Below are 20,496 nucleotides of genomic sequence, written 5' to 3'. Positions count from 1 at the left end.
TTAGAGATTCCAAGGGAACATTTCATGCAAAGATAGGCTCGATAAACGACAGAAATGGTATGGACCTAAGAGAAGCAGAAGATATTAAGAAGAGGTGGCGAGAATACACAGAAGAACTGTACAAAAAAGATCTTCACGACCAAGATAATCACGGTGGTGTGATCACACACTTAGAGCCAGACATCCTGGAATGTGAAGTCAAGTGGGCCTTAGAAAGCTTCCCTACAAACAAAGCTAGTGGAGGTGATGGAATTCCAGTTGAGTTATTTCAAATCCTGAAAGATGAAGCTGTGAAAGTGTTCCACTCAATATGCCAGCAAATTTGGACAACTCACCAGTGGCCACAGGACCAGAAAAGGTCAGTTTTCATTCCAATCCCAAAGAAAGGCAATGCCAAAGAATGCTGAAACTACTGCACAATTGCACTCATTTCACACGCAGGAACATTAATGCTCAAAATTCTCCAAACCCGGCTTCAGCAATACATGAACCATTAACTTCCAGATGTTCAAGCTGGTTTTAAAAATGTAGAGGAAACAGATCAAATTGCCAACATCCGCTGGATTTCACGCCTGTCAGAATGGCTGCTATCCAAAAGTCTACAAGCAATAAATGCTGGAGAGGGTGTGGAAAAAAGGGAACCCTCTTACACCGTTGGTGGGAATGCAAACTAATACAGCCACTATGGAGAATAGTGTGGAAATTCCTTAAAAAAACTGGAAATAGAACTGCCATATGACCCAGCAATCCCACTCCTGGGCATACACACCGAGGAAACCAGAATTGAAAGAGACACGTGTACCCTAACGTTCATCGCAGCACTGTTTATAATAGCCAGGATATGGAAGCAACCTAGATGTCCATCTGCAGATGAATGGATAAGAAAGCTGTGGTACATAGACACAATGAAGTATTACTCAGCCATTAAAAAGAATACATTTGAACCAGTTCTAATGAGGTGGATGAAACTAGAGCCTATTATACAGAGTGAAGTAAGCCAGAAAGAAAAACACCAATACAGTATACTAACGCATCTATATGGAATTTTGAAAGATGGTAACGATAACCCTGTATGTGAGACAGCAAAAGAGACACAGGTGTAATGAACAGTCTTTTGGACTCTGTGGGAGAGGGCAAGGGTGGGATGATTTATGTGAAACGAATCGCCAGTCCACGTTCGGTGCATGATACATGATGCTTGGGGCTGGTGCACTGGGATGACCCTGAGGGATGGGATGGGGAGGCGGGTGGGAGGGGGGTTAAAGATGGGGAACACGTGTACACCCGGGGTAGATTCATGTCAATTTATGCCAAAACCAATACAATATTGTAAAGAAATTAGCCTCCAATTAAAATTTAAAAAATAAATAAAATAATAAATAAAATATAAATTTTTAAAAAATGCAAAAGAGTTCCAGAAAAATTTCTGCTTTATTGATGATGCCAAAACCTTTCACTGTGTGGATCACAACAAACTGTGGGAAATTTCCTATGCAAGAGATGGGAATGCCAGACCACCTAACCTGCCTTTTGAGAAACCTGTATAAAGTTTCCAGAAGCAACAGTTAGGACTAGAAATGGAACAACAGACTGCTTCCAAATAGGAAAAGGAGTACATCAAGGTTGTATAGTGTCACCCTGCTTATTTAACTTATATGGAGAATACATCATGAGAAATGCTGGGCTGGATGAAGCACATTCTGAAATCAACATTGCCAGGAAAAATATAAATAACCTCAGATATGCAGGTGACATGACACCACCCTTATGGCAGAAAGTGAAGAGGAACTAAAAAGCCTCTTGATGAAAGTGAAAGAGGAGAGTGAAAAAGTTGGCTTAAAGCTCAACATTCAGAACACTAAGATCATGGCATCTGGTCCTATCACTTCATGGAAAATAGATGCGGAAATAGTGGCAGACTTTATTTTTCTGGGTTCCAAAATCACTGCAGAAGGCTATAGTTTTTCCAGTAGTCATGTATGGTTATGAGAGTTGGACTATAAAGAAAGTTGGGCACTGAAGAATTGATGCTTTTGAACTATGGTGTTGGAGAAGATGCTTCAGAGTCCCTTAGACTGCCAGGAGATCCAACCAGTCCATCCTAAAGAAGATCAGTCCTGGGTGTTCACTGGAAGGACTAATGTTAAAGCTGAAACTCCAATACTTTGGCCACCTGATGCAAAGAGCTTACTCATTTGAAAAGCTGGGAAATACTGAAGGCAGGAGGAGAAGGGAACAACAGAGTGGTTGGATGGCATCACCCACTCGATGGACATGAATTTGAGTGAACTCTGGGAGTTGGTGATGGACAGCAAGGCCTGGCGTGCTGTAGTCCATGGAGTAGCAAAGATTCAGACACAACTGAGCAGCTGGACTGACTGACTGATCTGAATAGCTATCAATATTCAGGGTGACTGATAGAAAAGACATGCAAAATTCTGAGTTACTTCTCACTTAGTAATTCCCATGTTTTAGACATTATTTCCTCATTTTGTAGTCTACTTCCTATTTAAAAAAAAAAAAACCGTTGTCAACCCTGTCAAATCCAGAAATTGTCAGGGACATTTTGGTCAAGGCTGGTGATACCGAGCACTGGTTTTGTCTATTGGTAGGCAGGTAGACAGCTGCTACTCCTGCTTCCTTTTAGTGCTTTATGACCTCAGGCAAGTCAGTTTCATCTTTTAGCACCTAACTCATAGAGGTTAACCCAAGAGTAGTAAACAAACTTGAACAAGAAAGGCATTTTCCTGGTCCATCCAAGAAATGACCAACCATATCTAAGTGGAGGAGTAACAGATACGGTGGCAAGTCATTTAACTGAGAGTTCTCAAGAGCACCGGGTGTCAATTATGGAATGACCTTAATGAACATTATATTCTTAAAACTTAATTGGTCAGCCACTTGTAAAAGAATGAAACTAGAACACTTCCTAACACCACACACCAAAATAAACTCAAAATGGATTAGAGAGCTAAATGTAAGACCAGAAACTATAAAACTCCTAGAGGAGAACGTAGGCAAAATACTCTCCGACATAAATCACAGCAGGATCCTCCAAGACCCACCTCCCAGAATATTGGAAATAAAAGCAAAAATAAACAAATGGGACCTAATTAAAATTAAAAGCTTCTGCACAGCAAAGGAAACTATAAGCAAGGCGAAAAGACAGCCTTCAGAATGGGAGAAAATAATAGCAAATGAAGCAACTGATAAAGGATTAATCTCCAAAATATACAAACAGCTCCTGCAGCTCAATTTCAGAAAAATAAATGACTCAATCAAAAAATAGGCCAAAGAACTAAACAGACATTTCTCCAAAGAAGACATAAAGATGGCTAACAAACACATGAAAAAATGCTCAACATCCCTCATAATCAGAGAGATGCAAATCAAAACCACAATGAGATACCATTTCACACCAGTCAGAATGGCTGCTATCCAAAAGTCTCCATGCAATAAATGCTGGAGAGGGTGTGGAGAGAAGGGACCCCTCTTACACTGTTGGTGGGAATGCAAACTAGTACAGCCACTATGGAGAACAGTGTCGAGATTCCTCAAAAAAGTGGAAATAGAACTGCCATATGATCCAGCAATCACACTCCTCGGCATACACACCGAGGAAACCAGAATTGAAAGAGACACATGTACTCCAATGTTCATCGCGTCACTGTTTATAATAGCCAGGACACGGAAGCAACCTAGATGTCCATCTGCAGACGAATGGATAAGAAAGCTTTGGTACATATACACAATGGAGTATTACTCAGCCATTAAAAAGAATGCATTTGAACCAGTTCTAATGAGGTGGATGAAACTAGAGCCTATTATACAGAGTGAAGTAAGCCAGAAAGAAAAACACCAATACAATATATATGGAATTTAGAAAGATGCAAATGATAACCCTGTATACGAGACAGCAAAAGAGACACAGATGTATAGAACAGTCTTTGGGACTCTGTGGGAGAGGGTAATGGTGGGATGGTTTGGAAGAATGGCATTGAAACATGTATATTATCATATGTGAAACGAATCGCCAGTTCAGGGTCAATGCATATTACAGGATGCTCGGGGCTGGTATGCGGGGATGACCCAGAGGGAGGATAAGGGGAGGAGGGAGGTGGGATGGGAATTCAGGAGGGGGAACTTATGCACACCGAGGGCAGATTCATGTCAATGTATGGCAAAACCAACCAATATAATATTGTAAAATAATTAGCCTCCAATAAAAATTTTAAAAAAATGTCAATGCATGGCAAAACCAACCAATATAATATTGCAAAATAAAAAAAAAAAATCAAAAATAAATAAATAAATAAAATAATAATAAAAAATAAAGAAAATAAATTTAAAAAAATACTTAATTTTGAATTACGTGAATGATTATGATGGGAGTATATACAACAAATTTCTAAAATGGCAAGTTGGGCATTGAGGCAAACTGATGTCTCTGGACCCTTCAGAAGAGAATGGCTATTACTCAGATACAGGTTATGATGATATCAACATAAAAATCTAGCCCAGTATCGTCAGATCATTTTTTGGTCTAGTGTCTACTTATACATTTAGCAAACTTTACTTTTTATATTAGATTTAAGCTTGCAGGAAAAAATGAGCGGAAAATAAACAGTTCCTCTACAACGCCAACACTCTCCACATACTCACTCATAGTGTCTTCTATCATTAACCCCTTGCATCAGTTCAGTTCAGTTCAGTTGCTCAGTCATGTCTGACTTTGAGACTCCATGGGCTACACATGCCAGTCCTCCCTGTCCATCACCAACTCCCAGAGTTTACTCAAACCCACGTCCATTGAGCTGGTGATGCCATCCAACCATCTCATCCTCTGTCATGCCCTTCTCCTCCTGCCTTCAATCCTTCCCAGCATCAGGGTCTTTTCAAATGAGTCAGCTCTTCGCATCAGGTGGCCAAAGTATCAGTGTGGTACATTTACTATAACTGTTGAGCCACGTTATAGACATCATTATTAACAAATGTACAATGACGTGTATCTACCATTACAGAATCATGTAGAAGAGTTTCATGGCCCTAAAGCCTGATGTTACATCTATTCATCCCTTCGTCCCTATCTCCTAACCCCAGGCTACCACTGAGTATTTACCATCTCCATAGTTCTGCCTTTTCCAGAATGTCAAGTACTTGGAATAATATAACATGTAGCCTTTTCAGACTGCTTTCTTTGATTTAACATTATGCATTTAAGATTCCTCCATGTTCTTTTGTAGCTTGAGGGCTCATTCTTTTTATCACTGAATAATACTCTGTTGCCTGGATGTAACACAGAAAATTAGTCTTTTTTCAAAAGACTAAAATTCTAGATTATTATAATGTGAAGTTTTTTATTGTTTAATACTGTCAATTAAGTCAGGTTGCTGTTACTGTTGTTTGCCATTCTCTGTGTGTCTGTTAAAACACTGATTCCTTGGCCATACTCCCCCATATTATGACTCAGTAGATCAGAGGGGAGCTCACGAAGGTACCTATCTGACACTTGTCCAGTCAGTGCACATGCTGCTGGTTCCTGGCCCACAATTTGACTAACATTGGTCTAGATTATCCAAACCATAAACACAGCCTATGAAAAGTTTTTAGATAACATTAAGTCACTGACAGTATTTTCATGAAGAGTTTTTCCTTAGCTTTAGTTGATATGTTAAATGAGACATAATGGACACTACCACATTCAATTTTTTAGGGGAATATGAACACAACAGTAACTGTAATAGAAGCACTACAGAATAAAGAAACATCACCAGAATCATTTCCCCTATTCCATTTTATGTAAAACCATTCACACAATTGCCCTTCATGGATCACAGCCTTGGTGTAGCAAAGGTGCTTGAAGGCCAAAGGTGCAAGAAGGCCAAGTGGTTTCAAAATAGATTTTAAAAACAGCAGGAAAGAAAGGAAGTGAAAAGCAAGGGAGAAAGGGAAAGATATACCCAATTGAATGCAGAGCTCCAGAGTACAGCAAGAGATGAGAAGGCCCTCTTAATGAAGAATGCAAAGAACTAGAGAAAACTAATAGAAGTGGAAAAACTAGAGAACACTTTGAGAAAACTGCAGATTAAGGGAAAATTTCACACAAGGATGGGCATGACAAAGGACAGAAATGGTAACGACCTAACAGAAATAGAAGAGATTAAGAAGAGGTGGCAACAATACACAGAAGAATTATATAAAAATGTCCTAATGACCAAGATATCTACAATGGTGTGGTAACTCACCTAGAGCCAGACATCCTAGAGTGTGAAGTCAAGTGGGACTTAGGAAGAACCACTAGGAACAAAGCTACCAGAGGTCATGGAATTCCAGCTGAGCTATTTCACATCCTGAAAGGTGATGATGTTAAAGTGCTGCACTCCATCTGTCAGCAAATTTGGAAACTTCAGCTGGAAAAGGTCAGTTTTCATTTTAATCCCCCAAAATGGCAATGTTCACATGCTGGCATTTCACATGCTGGCAAGGTTATGATCAAAATCCTTCAAGCTAGGCTTCATCAGTAAGTGAATCAAGAACTTCCAGATGTAGAAGCTGGCTTTAGAAAAGGTAGAGGAACTAGAGATCAACTTGTATCATGGAGAAAGCAAAGGAGTTTCAGAAAAACTTCTGCTTCATTCACTATACTAAAGTCTTTTACTGTGTGGATCACAACAAACTTCTTGTTTGGAAAACTCTTTGGAATTTTCTTAAAGAGATAATTTGGAAATTATCTTTTTGGAAAATTTTAAAGAGATAGGAATATCAGACCACCTTACCTGTCTCCCAAGAAACTGTATGTAAGTCAAGAAACAACACTTAGAATTGGACATGGAACAATGGACAGGTTTACTGGGCAAGGAGTACATCAAGGCAGTATGTTGTCACGCTGCTTATTTAACTTATATGGAGAATACATCACGAGACATGCTGGGCTGGATGAAGCACAATGTAGAATCAAGATTGCCAGGAGAAATATCAATAACCTTAGACAATGCAGATGACACAACCCTTATGACAGAAAGCAAAGAGAAACTAAAGAGCCTCTTGATGAGGATATAAGAGAAGAGTGAAAGGCTGGCTTAAAACTCAACATTCAAAAAACTAAAATTGTGGCATCCAATCCCATCACTTCATGGCAAATAGATGGGGAAAAGGGGGAAACAATGACAGACTTTATTTTCTTGGGCTCCAAAATCACTGCATATGGTGACTGCAGGCATGAAATTAAAAGACAGTTGCTCTTTGGAAGAAAAGCTATGACAAACATAAGCAGCGTATTAAAAAGCAGAGACATCACTTTGATGACAAAGGTTCATATAGTCAAAGCTATGGTTTTTCCAGTAGTCATATACAGATGTGAGACCTGGACTATAAAGAAGGTTGAGCACCGAAGAACTGATGCTTTCGAAGTGTGCTGCAGAAGACTACTGAGAGTCCCTTGGACTGCAAGAAGATCAAACCAGTCAATCCTAAAGGAAATCAACCCTGAATATTCACTGAAAAGACTGATGCTGAAGCTCCAGTACTTTGACCACCTGATGTGAAGAACTGACTCATTGGAAAAGACCCTGATGCTGGAAAGATTGAAGACAGAAGGAAAAGGGGATGGCAGAGGATGAGATGGTTGGATAGCATCACCAATTCAATGGATATGAGTTACAGCAAACTCCAGGAGACAGTGGAGGACAGGGAAGCCTGGTGTGCTACAGTCCATGGGGCTGGAAAGTCAGACATGACTGAACAACTGAACCAACTCTCAGAGGAATAACTGAAACAAAGTTTCCTATTGTGGGTTTCTGTTAGTCCAAAAGGAGTCCATGGATATAAATCAGAGTTTCATAAACTTGGATAGGATATATGCACATTTCCAAATGAGACCCAGCATTTACTAATTATAAGTAACAAACTATGAACATATTATAGTACCTGTGACTTTGACACTAATAGTAATCACAAATACTTTCATAAGCATATCATAATTGCAGGTATCTGGGATTATCTATACTTAGCACTATTTTGAAATTATGGTAGTTATTAAAAGCATCAAGACAGTAGTAATGTGGCAGCACATATTATTCTATTACAAAATTTATTTTAAAATAGTTTGGTAAATATTTTTCTAATTGACTTCTTTCTCCTCTTCATATTTTGTACATTCTGAGAAAGGGTCCATGTGTTTAACCAGATATCCAAAGGAATCCTTGACACCTGAAGTTTAAGAAAGCCTGCAGAACTTGATAAATATATTTTTCCTGTTCCACGTTAGCTCAAAGGATCCATTTGCTTGAAATAGTCCATCTAGAATTGTTCTCATTCCTGCCATTTGATTACTTTTATATTTGGTGTGTACTTTAGAAATATGGCTATTCAGACAATAGACTCAGGTCTTTCTGAATGAACCTCCATGTGTCAAGGTGTCATGCCATATCAACAATGTGACTCCCTATAAATTGATTTGACCAGAGTACTGATCAGGAGAATAACTAATATTAACAGGTTAGCTATTCCACACACAGATATATTTACTGCATAGAACAAGTTTCCTCAAAAAGTGAGAAGTTAAAATTTTCAATTTATTAAATTCCTAATGATGTCAGAGATTTTTTTGGTATGAATATGCAGAAGTTTGGCTCACTAGTTCTTTTCAAATATTCAGTTCAGTTCAGTCGCTCAAATTTACCACTTTCCAGTCAAGCTAACAAAATGATAGGAAATATTACCACTATTTGCTTAGGAAAAATATAATAGTTATTACAACCAAATTAAAATCAAATAATATCAGCTCAAGTTTTCATAAGAACTCATGATAAATATCTTTTTAATAAGTAGAGTAAGTACACTTTTTATTCAAGTGTATCGGAAGTAATATGACTAGAAGAATCTCATTTCCCCAAGAGTAAAAACATTTCCTTATGATAATATATATGCAGCCAGAAAAGTACGGTGATGATATATTATAGTCAATAATAAAAAATGAGGAATAGAAAGAACAAAATAAAATCACATTTTCACAATTGCTTAGAATTTTCCAAAAGTTTCAGCTTTATTTCTTAATCTCAAGTCTAAAAATTTGTATCGGAAAAGTCACCTTACACAGGATAAAATATGGAAGTTATGCCATCAGGGAAATGTAATAAAAGCCAAACATTTTTACTGGTTTTGGTTAAAAATATCCTTTGACTGGAAAGGATTATTTTAGACAAGTTTTCAAGTTTTATGTGTGCTGGGAAAGGTTGGGGGTGGGAGGAGAAGGGGACAACCGAGAATAAGATGGCTGGATAGCATCACCGACTCTGTGGACATGAGTTTGAGTGAACTCCGGGAGTTGGTGATGGACAGGGAGGCCTGGCGTGCTGTGATTCATGGGGTCGCGGAGAGTCAGACACGACTGAGCGACTGAACTGAACTGATTCCATTAAATCCTTTCCAACATGCTCACAGAACTGTATGAATGCTTAGACAATCCTAAGATCTATTTCTCTGAATTCCCTAATAGTACTTCCTACACCCCATATTTCCCTTATTTCTCAGCCTTTTTCACTCTATAGATTGGTATCTGCCTTCTGTGTGGCCCCACAGGTTTTGGGTTCTAGGCTTGGGCTGTGCATCCTAGCTTAGACATTGATTTTAACTGCCCCACTCCACATCCCCTTAACATGGACACTGTTGCTGCTGCTGCTAAATCGCTTCAGTCGTTTCCAACTCTGTGCGACCCCATAGACGGCAGCCCACCAGGCTCCCCCATCCCTGGGATTCTCCAGGCAAGATGTGATAAAAGTTTTGCAGATATTGAGGTATCATCTAGCTACCCTTCAATCATTCAATCTATCAGTGAAGAGACTGAGTCTGCACAGTTTCAAGGTATCTTAAATTCCCTTCCTGAAGATGACAAACTAAGAAAATCATACACTGTGAACTTGTAGCAATTATGCCTATCTAATTTAAGTTCAAAGAAGATTTTTATTGGGAATGGTCATTTGAAACTGACCCAAACAATTCTTTTAAGTTATAAAAAGCACAACTTTTAGGAAACCAGATTCACAGTTGATACTCAAACTGGAGGTTAAGTAAAGTAAAAACTCATTTGTTTAACACTGTGTGTATATGTATGCATTTGTTTATTTCACGGTATATTAAACACAAATATCATATCTACTAAAACAATGAAGTATCAGATGGAAAGTGAGGGCAAGTAATTAATAAGAAACCCCTAGCAAAGTTATCATCACCCACAATTTACTACCATTTCCACAAATGGATTATATAATTAGTGATTCACAGCAGGCCAGAAGTACAAAACTCTCAAGTGGAATAATCTCGAAATAGCTGATAAAATAAGCTGTGAAGCTGAGAAACAGTTTAGCACTTATGTTTTCCTACTTCACTGGTGCTTGCCTTAATAAGACACAAGCTTCTATTTCAAAGTCAAGGACCTCAGAGTGTTCAAAATAGACAGACAATTTGGAGTCAAGAAAATAACTTCATAGCCTGCCCATCTCTTCCAATTATACACTATATTATCTGTCAAGTCAATTAACCTCTTTGAATTTTGTATCTCCCATCTGTGAAATGGGATTGCTATCTGACTTATCAACTCGTGTGCTATTTTGAAATTCCTTTGAAATATAGCTTGTGGAACCATTTTATATACTAAAAGCATGAAAATGACAACATGGATATTATACATTAGTATGTTTCAAGTTATAGGGAAAAGGTAGAAGGCAAGTGGGATTGAGGACAAGTTCCTAGAATAGCAGGTATAGTGTTAACCCTTCTCACCCTACTCTGTGATTGAGAATTTTTTAAGGAGTGGTTGGAGTTCCTCTGCATGGGAATGAACGTTTAGAAGACTCCTTCCAAGCCCTCTATGTAGTTGTCCACTCTGCAGTGAATTTCTAACCTTAGTAGTCACTTCTTTCAGCCAGGAGAAGGAAATTAACATGGCTGAGCATCTAAGAAGGCCAGCCAGATACCATATGATTTAAAGTATTATGTTTGAACAGCAACTGAACAATTGAGAAAAGAGAGGCTAAGAAAGTTGAAGTAAAATACCCAAGGTGCAACTACTGCTTGTTCAATTTTGGAGTTGAATAAAGCCTTCTGAATCCAAAGATTTTCCAACAAAACTACACAAATTGTTCTGCAAGTGTCATCTGTTAAATCAAATCTTTCTTCCTTTTAATCTTTGGTGCTGGATATTTTTATGCCGGAATTTGTTACAAGGTCATTTTATTATTCAATCATTTAGTGGTAATATAGAATGACATCACAAGGAAAATGTAATAATCAGTTCAGTCCCTCAGCTGTGTCTGACACTTTGTGACCCCATGGACTGCAGCATGCCAGGCTTCCCTGTACATCACCAACTCCCAGAGCTTACTCAAACTTACGTCCATTGAGTCAATGATGCCATCCAACCATCTCATCTTCTATTGTCCCCTTCTCCTCCTGCCTTCAATCTTTCCCAGCATCAGGGCCTTTTCAAATGAGTCAGCTCTTCGCATCAGGTGGCCAAAGTATTGGAGTTTCAGCTTCAAAATCAGTCCTTCCAATGAATATTCAGGACTGATTTCCTTTAGAATGGACTGGTTGGATTTCCTTGCAGTCCAAGGAACTCTCAAGAGTCGTCTCCAACATCACAGTTCAAAAGCAGCAATTCTTCCCCATTCAGCTTTCTTTATGGTCCAACTCTCCCATCCATACATGACCATTGGAAAAACTATAGTTTTGACTAGATGGTCCTTTGTCAGCAAAGTAAGTCTCTGCTTTTTAATATGCTCTCTGGATTGGTCATAGCTTTTATCCCAAGGAGCAAGCATCTTTTAATTTCATGGCTATAGTCACCATCTGCAGTGATTTTGGAGCCCAGAAAAAGAAAGTCTGTCACTGTTTCCATTGTTTCCCCACCTATTTGCCATGAACTGATAGGACTGGATGCCATGATCTTAGTTTTTTGATGTGGAATTTTAAGCCAGCTTTTTCACTCTCCTCTTTCACTTTCACCAAGAGGCTCTTCAGTTCCTCTTCACTTTCTGCCATAAGTGTGGTGTCATCTGCATATCTGAGGTTATTGATATTTCTCCCGGCAACCTTGATTCCAGCTTGTGCTTCATTCAACCCTGCATTTCACATTATGTACTCTGCATATGTTACATAAGCAGGGTGACAATATACAGCTTTGACATACTCCTTTCCCAGTGGAACCAGTCCATTGTTCCATGTCTGTTCATGTCAATTCCATGTCCATATTACTTCGAAGCAACAGAAGTAACTGTTGCTTCTTGACCTGCATACAGATTTCTCAGGAGGCAGGTAAGGTGTTCTGATATTCCCATCTCATTAAGAATCTTCCACAGTTTGTTGTGATCTACACAGTCAAAGGCTTTGGTGCAATCAATAAAGAAGAAAGTGAAGTGAAATTGAAGTCACTCAGTCGTGTCCGACTCTTTGTGACACCATGGACTTTAGCCTACCAGGCTCCTCCATCATTGGAATTTTCCAGGCAAGAATACTCTACTGGGTTGCCATTTCCTTCTCCATGTTTTTATAAAATATAAAATGACATCACAAGGAAAATGTAATAATGCCCAGATATTGTTCCAATACTTTTAGCATATCTATTTTAGCATATTTAGCTCATTCAAATCTCCTCACAATCTTAAAATATAGGCATTACTATTATTTCCATTTTACAGATGAGAGAAAAAATCTGTGACATTAACCACTATGCTATGCTGCCTCTCTGGCAGAGGCAGTAGAGTTATAATAACTATGAGATTTATTGTCCATACTGGGCTGTTAATAATTATTCCAGGCAGTAGATATAGACTTAAGTCAATCAGATATATGGCCATCATTAACCAAGTGGATGGCTATCCAGGATGATATCCTATACATTCTCCTCATTGATCATATTCTTGGGGACCTATAGGTTAAAAATACATCTTTTTTTTTTTTTCTGACTTACTTCACTCTGTATGACACTCTCTAGGTTAATCCACATCTCTATAAATGACCCAGTTTTGTTCTTTCTTATGGCTGAGTAATATTCCATTGTGTATATATACCAGAACTTCTTTACCTATTCCTCTGTTGATAGACATCTGTGCTGCTTTCATGTCTTGGCTATATACACTATTCATAATATGTATAAAATAGGTAACTAATGAAAACATACTGTATAGCACAGGGGACTCTACTTAAGGAACTGTGGCAACTTGAATGGGAAGGAAGTCCAAAAGAGGGGGGGTGGTATATGTCCTTATGTGGCTGATTCATTTTCTGTACAGTAGAAAGTAACACAACATTGTAAAGCAACTATACTCCAATAAAAGTTAATTAAAAAAATAAATAAAACTACAGCTTTTCTGTGACTCATGTCAGACAATACAAAAAACTGTTTTTGGAATCTGAATCTTGGTTTGCTCAAGAGTTAGGTGACTTCATTCATTCTAGAAGTTTTGCTCCTGCTCCCTAGATCTCTGGATACACTTGGGGTCCTACACATTCAGATATTCACTTCTTCCTCTTCCCATGGAGTGTGTTACCTAATATACTATAAATATATTTAGCTTTTGTTTCCGTTAGAAATGGTGTCTCATCCTTGAAACCAAAGAAAACTAGTTGGTACAAAGGTCAATCTGGAGGACTGCTTCTATACCATGAAAGTTGTGTATCACCTACAATCAGCATCTCAAGTCCTTGTAAACCTTAAAGAGATTTTGCATGCCAGACCTAGAAGAACACCTTTGGGGCTCCCTTAGGGTAGGTTGGTATTTTCATTGTCTTTTGACTACTGTAACAAATTACACAAATATAGTGGCTTACAACAGCACAAATGTATCCTTTTAGAGTTCTGGAAGCTGGAAATCTGAAATTACGTTTTATTAGGATGAAGTCAAGGTGTCAGTAGAGCTGGCTTCTCCTGTAGGCTCTGTGGGGAGAACCCATCACCTTGCCTTTTCTAGCCTGGAGAGGCTCTTGCAGTCTTTGACTTTTGAACCTTCCTCCACTGTCAAAGTGCATCCCTCTAGTCTCTGCTTGCATTATCACATGGCCTTCTCTCTCACTCTGACTCCTCCTGCACCCTCTTACCTTGGGACCACACACATAATCTAGGATAATCTCCCCATCTCAATATATACTTAATTACATCCACAAAGTCCTTTTTGCTGTATAAGATGATATTCACAGGTTCTGGGGATTTGGACGTAGACATACATACAGACGGACAGGGGAGTAACACCATTCTGTCTACTAACGGTGGTAACTTAATGAAACACTATGGAAATAAAGATTATTGGAAAAAGCTACTTCCAAAGAGAAACAAAATTGCTTTTTCTATAAATTCCAGATTATCCATTATATTTATAAAGATTCCTTAGAACGTAAGACTTATCTTTCATAATTGTTTTGTTTTAAACTTCATTTAATGACTAAAGTTAAGAGTTTTAAATAAAATTGATTGGAACTCCTGATATGGTGTGAACAGATATAGAGTTGAGAATGAGAAGAGATTTTTAAAAATACACACACATATGTGTGTGTGTGTATGTGTGTGCTCAGTTGTCTGTGTCTCTTTATGACCCCATGGACTGTAGCCTGCCAGACTTCTCTGTCCATGCAGTGTTCCAGGCAAGGATACTGGAGTGGGTTGTCATTTCCTATTCCAGGAGATTGGATAGAAGCTGCATCTCCTGTGTCTCCCACATTGGCAGGTGGATTCTTTACCACTGCCTCACCTGGGAAGCAATTTCTTATGAATCTGGCTAAGAACCAAATATGAGGTTGGTTGAATTTGGTTAAAAACAAGGTATGAGGATTCATCACTGAACATAATGCGTGCTATGATGTGTTCCCTAGATTCTTCATCCAGGGGAGGGAACAAATAAACAAACATCTAAACCACTTGAGTGCTGTCAGCAAACAGCCCAAATTGCCAGGCTGGCTTTCAAGACTGCGTTGAGGGAAGAGAGATAATTTTCTCAGGGGCATATCTTCTTCCTAAGGCACCTGTATTCAGTGGTGGATAAATCCATGGGTCAGTGATCTGGCCCACTTGTGCCAATCTGGGACCATTTTAAAAGAGCATTCTATCTTCAAACTCTCCCCCATAGGAGTGCCTGAAGCTTCTATTCAGAGATCACAGTTCAACTCAACGATGTGCTGGAGCTGGTTGGTACCAGCACATTAGAGCTGATTGGTGCATCACATCCAGTGATGCTAAGTGTGGACCTCAAAATCAGCCACAATAAGAGTATTTTCACTATGGAAAGTACAAACAATATAAATTAGGACTTTAAAAATATCATTATTATTTCAGAGAACCATATATGAAACATTTATCAGCAAACTACTGGGATTTTCCATCTGCACAATCATACTTTTTTCTCTCCCTGCCCAAAGATCCTAATCCCAAGAATACTCACTAATAAATCTGCTATAAAACAATCTTCACCTTAAGGAAACTAATCCCTAACACTTAAGATACTACAGTCATACTTTTACCAGTTTCTGAAATAATTTTGAACAAACAACCGATCTTAAATTTAGACTGCAAAAAATTACATTCTCAAAAACTCTATAAGTAACCAATGAGAACCTATTGAATAATACTCAATGCTCTATGGTGGCCTAAATGGAAAAGAAATGCAAAAGGGGAGGGGCAGATATATGTATACTTATAGCTGGTTCACTTTCCTGTACAGCAGAAAGTACCACTGTAAAGCAACTATACTCCAATAAAATATAATTAAAAATAACACAATAGCACAAAAGAAATTCAGTTACTAACATAATGAGCCATCAACCTCAATACTTAAGAATTTTCTGGCAATAAGTATATGTAGTTTATAAAACTACAACAATTAAAATAAATAAATTAGGATTGATCCATTACTACCACTTAATCCTCAGACTAGTCAGATTTCACCAATTGTTCTAGTAATGTCTTTACAGCAGAAGGCTCAAGTTCAAATGCATGAGTTGCATGTGACTGTCATGTCTCATTAGGCTCTTCAAACAGCCAATCCTTGACTTCCATGACCTTGACATTTGCAAGTTTACAGACCAGTTTTTATTGTTGATGTTGCTGTTGTTGAATGTCTTTCAGTGCAGATTTGTTTAATGTCTCTCATGATTAGATTCAAATTATGCATCTCCAGCAGGAATATCGAATAAGATGCTACATGCTATCAGGTGGGGCAAGATTTTGACTCATTGTATTGCTGACAGTGTTCACTTTCATCACTTAAGACAATGTCCTCTATTTTAGCTTTGTAATTAACTATCTTTGTTCAGAAGCCTGTTAAAGCTGTTTAGATGTCCCAATGCTCATGAAAATTTCTACTTATTTATTTATTCATAGCAATATAGACTAATAGAATCTAATTTTTTCATTAGTCTGCAATTCATTCATATTATCATTTATTTTGATGCTCAATTTGTCCCAAATTTGGTTTGTTGGAGTCCCTGTACCTTGGTTTCTATATCCTCCATCGTTCATTATGCTCTCAGGTATAAGATGTTCTAAAGTCACTCATACGTCCACTGACCCAAGACAGCAATCAGGCATTTCTCTAAGGATCTGATCCCAGTAGATTTATTAAGAAATTAAAGATACAGGTGCAGGAATGCTCACTGTTACTGGGATGTCATTGTTTCCAAGCCCTCTCAGTAGACAGAAGTATAGAAATATCCATGTGTGTGGTATGTGTGTATACACATACTCAAACATATAATGCATAGATACACTATCTTTAAAATGTTTTTAATCTTTTATTCTTTCTATAATAGAACCTAGAAGTCAATATTGATATTCCTAGCTCCATTTTAATTCCACAGGGTTCATTCTAAAATTTCCTTTCCATGTTTTTATCTTCCTTTTTGACAGCAAGTATCCTGATGTGCTCAATCAATCCCACTGTATGAAACCAATCTCTCATCCCCTCTGCCATCTTCTCCCCACTACCCATGATCTTTGAAACTCAGCATAGGGTGCCGCCCCAACCCTATGTGGCCAGGTTCCTGTCATCCTATCCTGCTCTGGCCTGCAGTTCTGTACTACCCTGCCACCCAGCAACCCCCATCACCTTCAGTTTAGTTCAGTTACTCAGTCGTGTCCTACTCTTTGCTACTCTGTGGACTGCAGCACACCAGGCCTCCCTGTCCATCACCAACTCCCAGGGTTTACTCACACTCATGTCCATTGAGTTGGTGATGCCATCCAACTATCTCATCCTCTGTTGTCCCCTTCTCCTCCTGCCTTCCATCTTTCCCAGCATCAGGGTCTTTTCAAATGAGTCAGTTCTTCACATTAGGTGGCCAAAGTATTAGAATTTTAGCTCAGCATCAGTCCTTCCAATGAATATTCAGGATTCCGTTATGATGGAATGGTTGGATCTCTTTGCAGTCCAAGGATTCTCAAGAGTCTTCTCCAACACCACAGCTCAAAAGCATCAATTCGTCAGCACTCAGCCTTCTTTATAGTCCAACTCTCACATCCATACATAACTACTGGAAAAAACATAGCTTTGACTAGATGGACCTTTGTTGGCAAAGTAATGTCTCTGCTTTTTAATATGCTATCTAGGTTGGTCACATCTTTTCTTCCAAGGTGCAACTGTCTTTTAATTTCACGGTTGCAGTGATTTTGGAGCCCCAAAAAGTAAGGTCTGTCACTGTTTCCCCTGTTTTCCCATCTATTTGCCCTGAAGTGATGGGACCAGATGCGTAATCTTAGTTTCTGAATGTTGAATTATTTTTTTTAAACCATTAGGTTATGATGATTAGTGACTTGTATTGCCAGAAGCATCTGGAGGGGGCACATAAGAAATATATGAGAATAAACATCTTTGGAAGAATGTGTCTGTGACGTATCTGGATTAGCTAGGCGGTCAAGATTGTGTGTGATTTTGTTATTGCGTGCTTTTCTCTTTGTGTGTGACAATACACGTAACCATGTGAGAGATGGTGTCTGTGCAGGGTACACTAGGAAGAAGGACATGCAAGCCCCTCCTCACAAGTGGCTGCCAGAGCACTCTCAGGAAGCTGGGGCAGACCAGGAAGGAACTGAAGCCTGTGGGTGCATGTACATTGAGCAGAGGTGACAGAAAATGACCCCACAACCCCAGAAAGGCCAGGACAAAACAGGCTGGTGGATGAGGGGTACCGTCTCACCCAGGCAGAGAGTGAGCCTGGGACAGGAGCAACAGGGTACAGTGTCCCAATGATTTCAAGGGCTGAGCTTGCCAAATGCTTGTCCTGGAAATCATCCAGAGTGCCTCTCTGCCTCCAAAAGGAAACCTCAGCCAGCCCTGTCGTGCCAGGTTGTGGCTGAAGTCCCACCCCTTCGTTCACCAGCCAATCAGGAGTTCCCTTCCTCCTGTCCATCTGATGTGAGGTCCTAAAACTCCAAGCTGATGGCTGGGGGATGAGTACGTGGAAGAAGTGATGAGATCATAAGGGCAGTCTGGAGCAGTTGGCAGTGCCCCCTGTCCCTTGGGGAAGAGCTGTGTGAGGCTGGCAGTCTGGGCAGACCTTGGGAGGGTGACAGAGATGAAGTGGGGCCAGGATGTCTCCCAGGCCCAGTCCCAGGCCGGGGCTGGTGCTGCTAGGCCAGGGACTGGATGTAGGGGTGTCCCTGGGGCTACAGGGAGGCACTCTGACTCCACTAGGCGTAGAACTCCTCTTGCTTGTCAGGCTTCTGGTATGTGATGCTTGCCTGCTTGGGCTCCTCCAGCAAGTAGGTGCCCTCGTCCTTCATGTGGTAGATGAGCAGTGTGACCAGGAAGGCAGGAAAGAGGGCGCTTACAACCCCACCATGATCACAGCTAGGAGCACCTTCTTCAGCTCCAGGATGCTCTTCTGGGAAAGCTGAGCCACTGAGCTGCCTGAGTCAACAGCATTGTCCAGGAGGCCAGGGCCTGGGTGGGCACCCTTTGGCAGCATCCTGGGTAGAGGCGATGGCCTGGCCGTGGCCCCACCCACAGCCACCACCTCATCGGCTGTGTCTGACTGTGTGGTCTCTTCCTCTGACAGCTCAAAGTCCCCACTGGGTACCCCAGTGCTCACTGTCATCGCTGGCTTATCCTGGATGGTGGTCAGGAAGGACTCTGGAGTTGGGGTCAGAGCCACCTCTGTGGGTCCAGGGGTGGTGGTCCCCAGGGGCAGGGTGCTCTTCTCAGAGATGTCAGGCTTCTGGGTGGTAGCCGGTCTGGGAAAGGCCCTTGACCTGGAGGTAGCTGTGCTGACCAGCCTGGGAGTTGGGGGCCTCTGTGTCCAAGACAGCCACTATGGTGGGAGGTGAGGGCACCGCTGGGGTGGTGACCCATAGGCTGTGGCCGCTGTGGTCAGTGGAAGAGGCAGAAGCCTACTTACGCTGGTGGTCCTTACGACAGAGGTGGTGGCCATGGACTGGGGTGCCGCAGAGATGCTGGGGCGGCGGTGGCCACTGTGGCAGGCACTGTGGCCACTGTTGGGACCCCTGTGGTGGTGTCAGTGGGTAGCCGTAGGATTGGAGATGGTGGTGGCTCTCTGGCTGGGCTCTTCTGGCACCTCTGTTACCAGTGGGGGGCTGGTGGCTGGCTTTGGGGTGGGGCGCTCAGAGGGAGCTCTTCAAACGGGGTGCCCACAGGCTGGATGTCCATGGTGGGCAGCACCGCGGGTGTAGTGAACATTGCCAGGGCGACATCTGGTCTGAATCACATGGCTGTCTCAATGCCTGACTGCTGCTCAAAGTAGCCGGAACCCGACCAGGAGTAGAGGTCATCCAGCTCATCATCAGGGAAGGAGTCATCGTCCCCAGAGTCCTCAAGGTCCACGGGCCTCTCAAAGTTCTCACTGTGCCAGCACTGGGCCCCCACAGTGCGCCTTATCATTATCAACAGCAGCAGCAGCAGCAGCGAAGGCAGGAGCAGCCCGCGGGCCCTGGGCACCAGCCGGGTGGGCGGCCCAGGCTTGGTGCGGCTGCCCTGGCTTCATGGCAGTGGTGGCGGCGTGGCCTGGGCCTGGTGCATTCTCCGTCGGGGCTCGGCTCAGTGCTTTTTCACTTTTTCAATCTCCTGTCCTCTTTTACGTTCATCGAGAAGCTCTTTAGTTCTTCTTTGCTTTCTGCCATAAGGGTGGTGTCATCTGCCTATCTGAGGTTATTTATATTTTTCCAGGAAATCTTGATTCCAGTTTGTGCTCCATCCAGCCCAGCATTTCTGGTGATGGAGTCTGCATATAAGTTACATAAGCAGAGTGACAATATACAGCCTCGATGTACTCCTTTCTCTATTTGGAACCAGTCTGTTGTTCCATGTCCAGTTCTAACCATTGCTTCCTGAGATTTCTTAAGAGGCAGGTCAGGTGGTCTGGTATTCCCATCTTTTTAAGAATTTTCCACAGTTTGTTGTGATCCACACAGTCAAAGGCTTTGGCACTGTCAATAAAGCAGATGTTTTTCCGGAACTCTCTTGCTTTCTCGATGATCCAACAGATGCTGGTAATTTGATC

At 40.8% G+C, this 20,496-nt stretch overlaps 1 protein-coding gene and 1 pseudogene across 2 annotated transcripts in view; both read right to left on the bottom strand.

The window, feature by feature from the left end:
• The window catches only part of GALNT13 (polypeptide N-acetylgalactosaminyltransferase 13), a 663,623-nt gene that overhangs the window by 355,980 nt on the left and 287,147 nt on the right, over positions 1 to 20,496 (bottom strand). The window lies entirely within an intron of this gene.
• Positions 18,671 to 19,980, bottom strand: LOC129538239 (syndecan-3 pseudogene; annotated as a pseudogene).

Source organism: Moschus berezovskii, chromosome 2 (assembly GCF_049115385.1).
Source record: "Moschus berezovskii isolate FMDL1 chromosome 2, NW_MosBer_1.0, whole genome shotgun sequence".
Lineage (NCBI taxonomy): Eukaryota > Metazoa > Chordata > Mammalia > Artiodactyla > Moschidae > Moschus > Moschus berezovskii.
The sequence above is the reverse complement of the archived record's forward strand: the minus strand, read 5'-3'. Positions and strand labels throughout refer to the sequence as shown.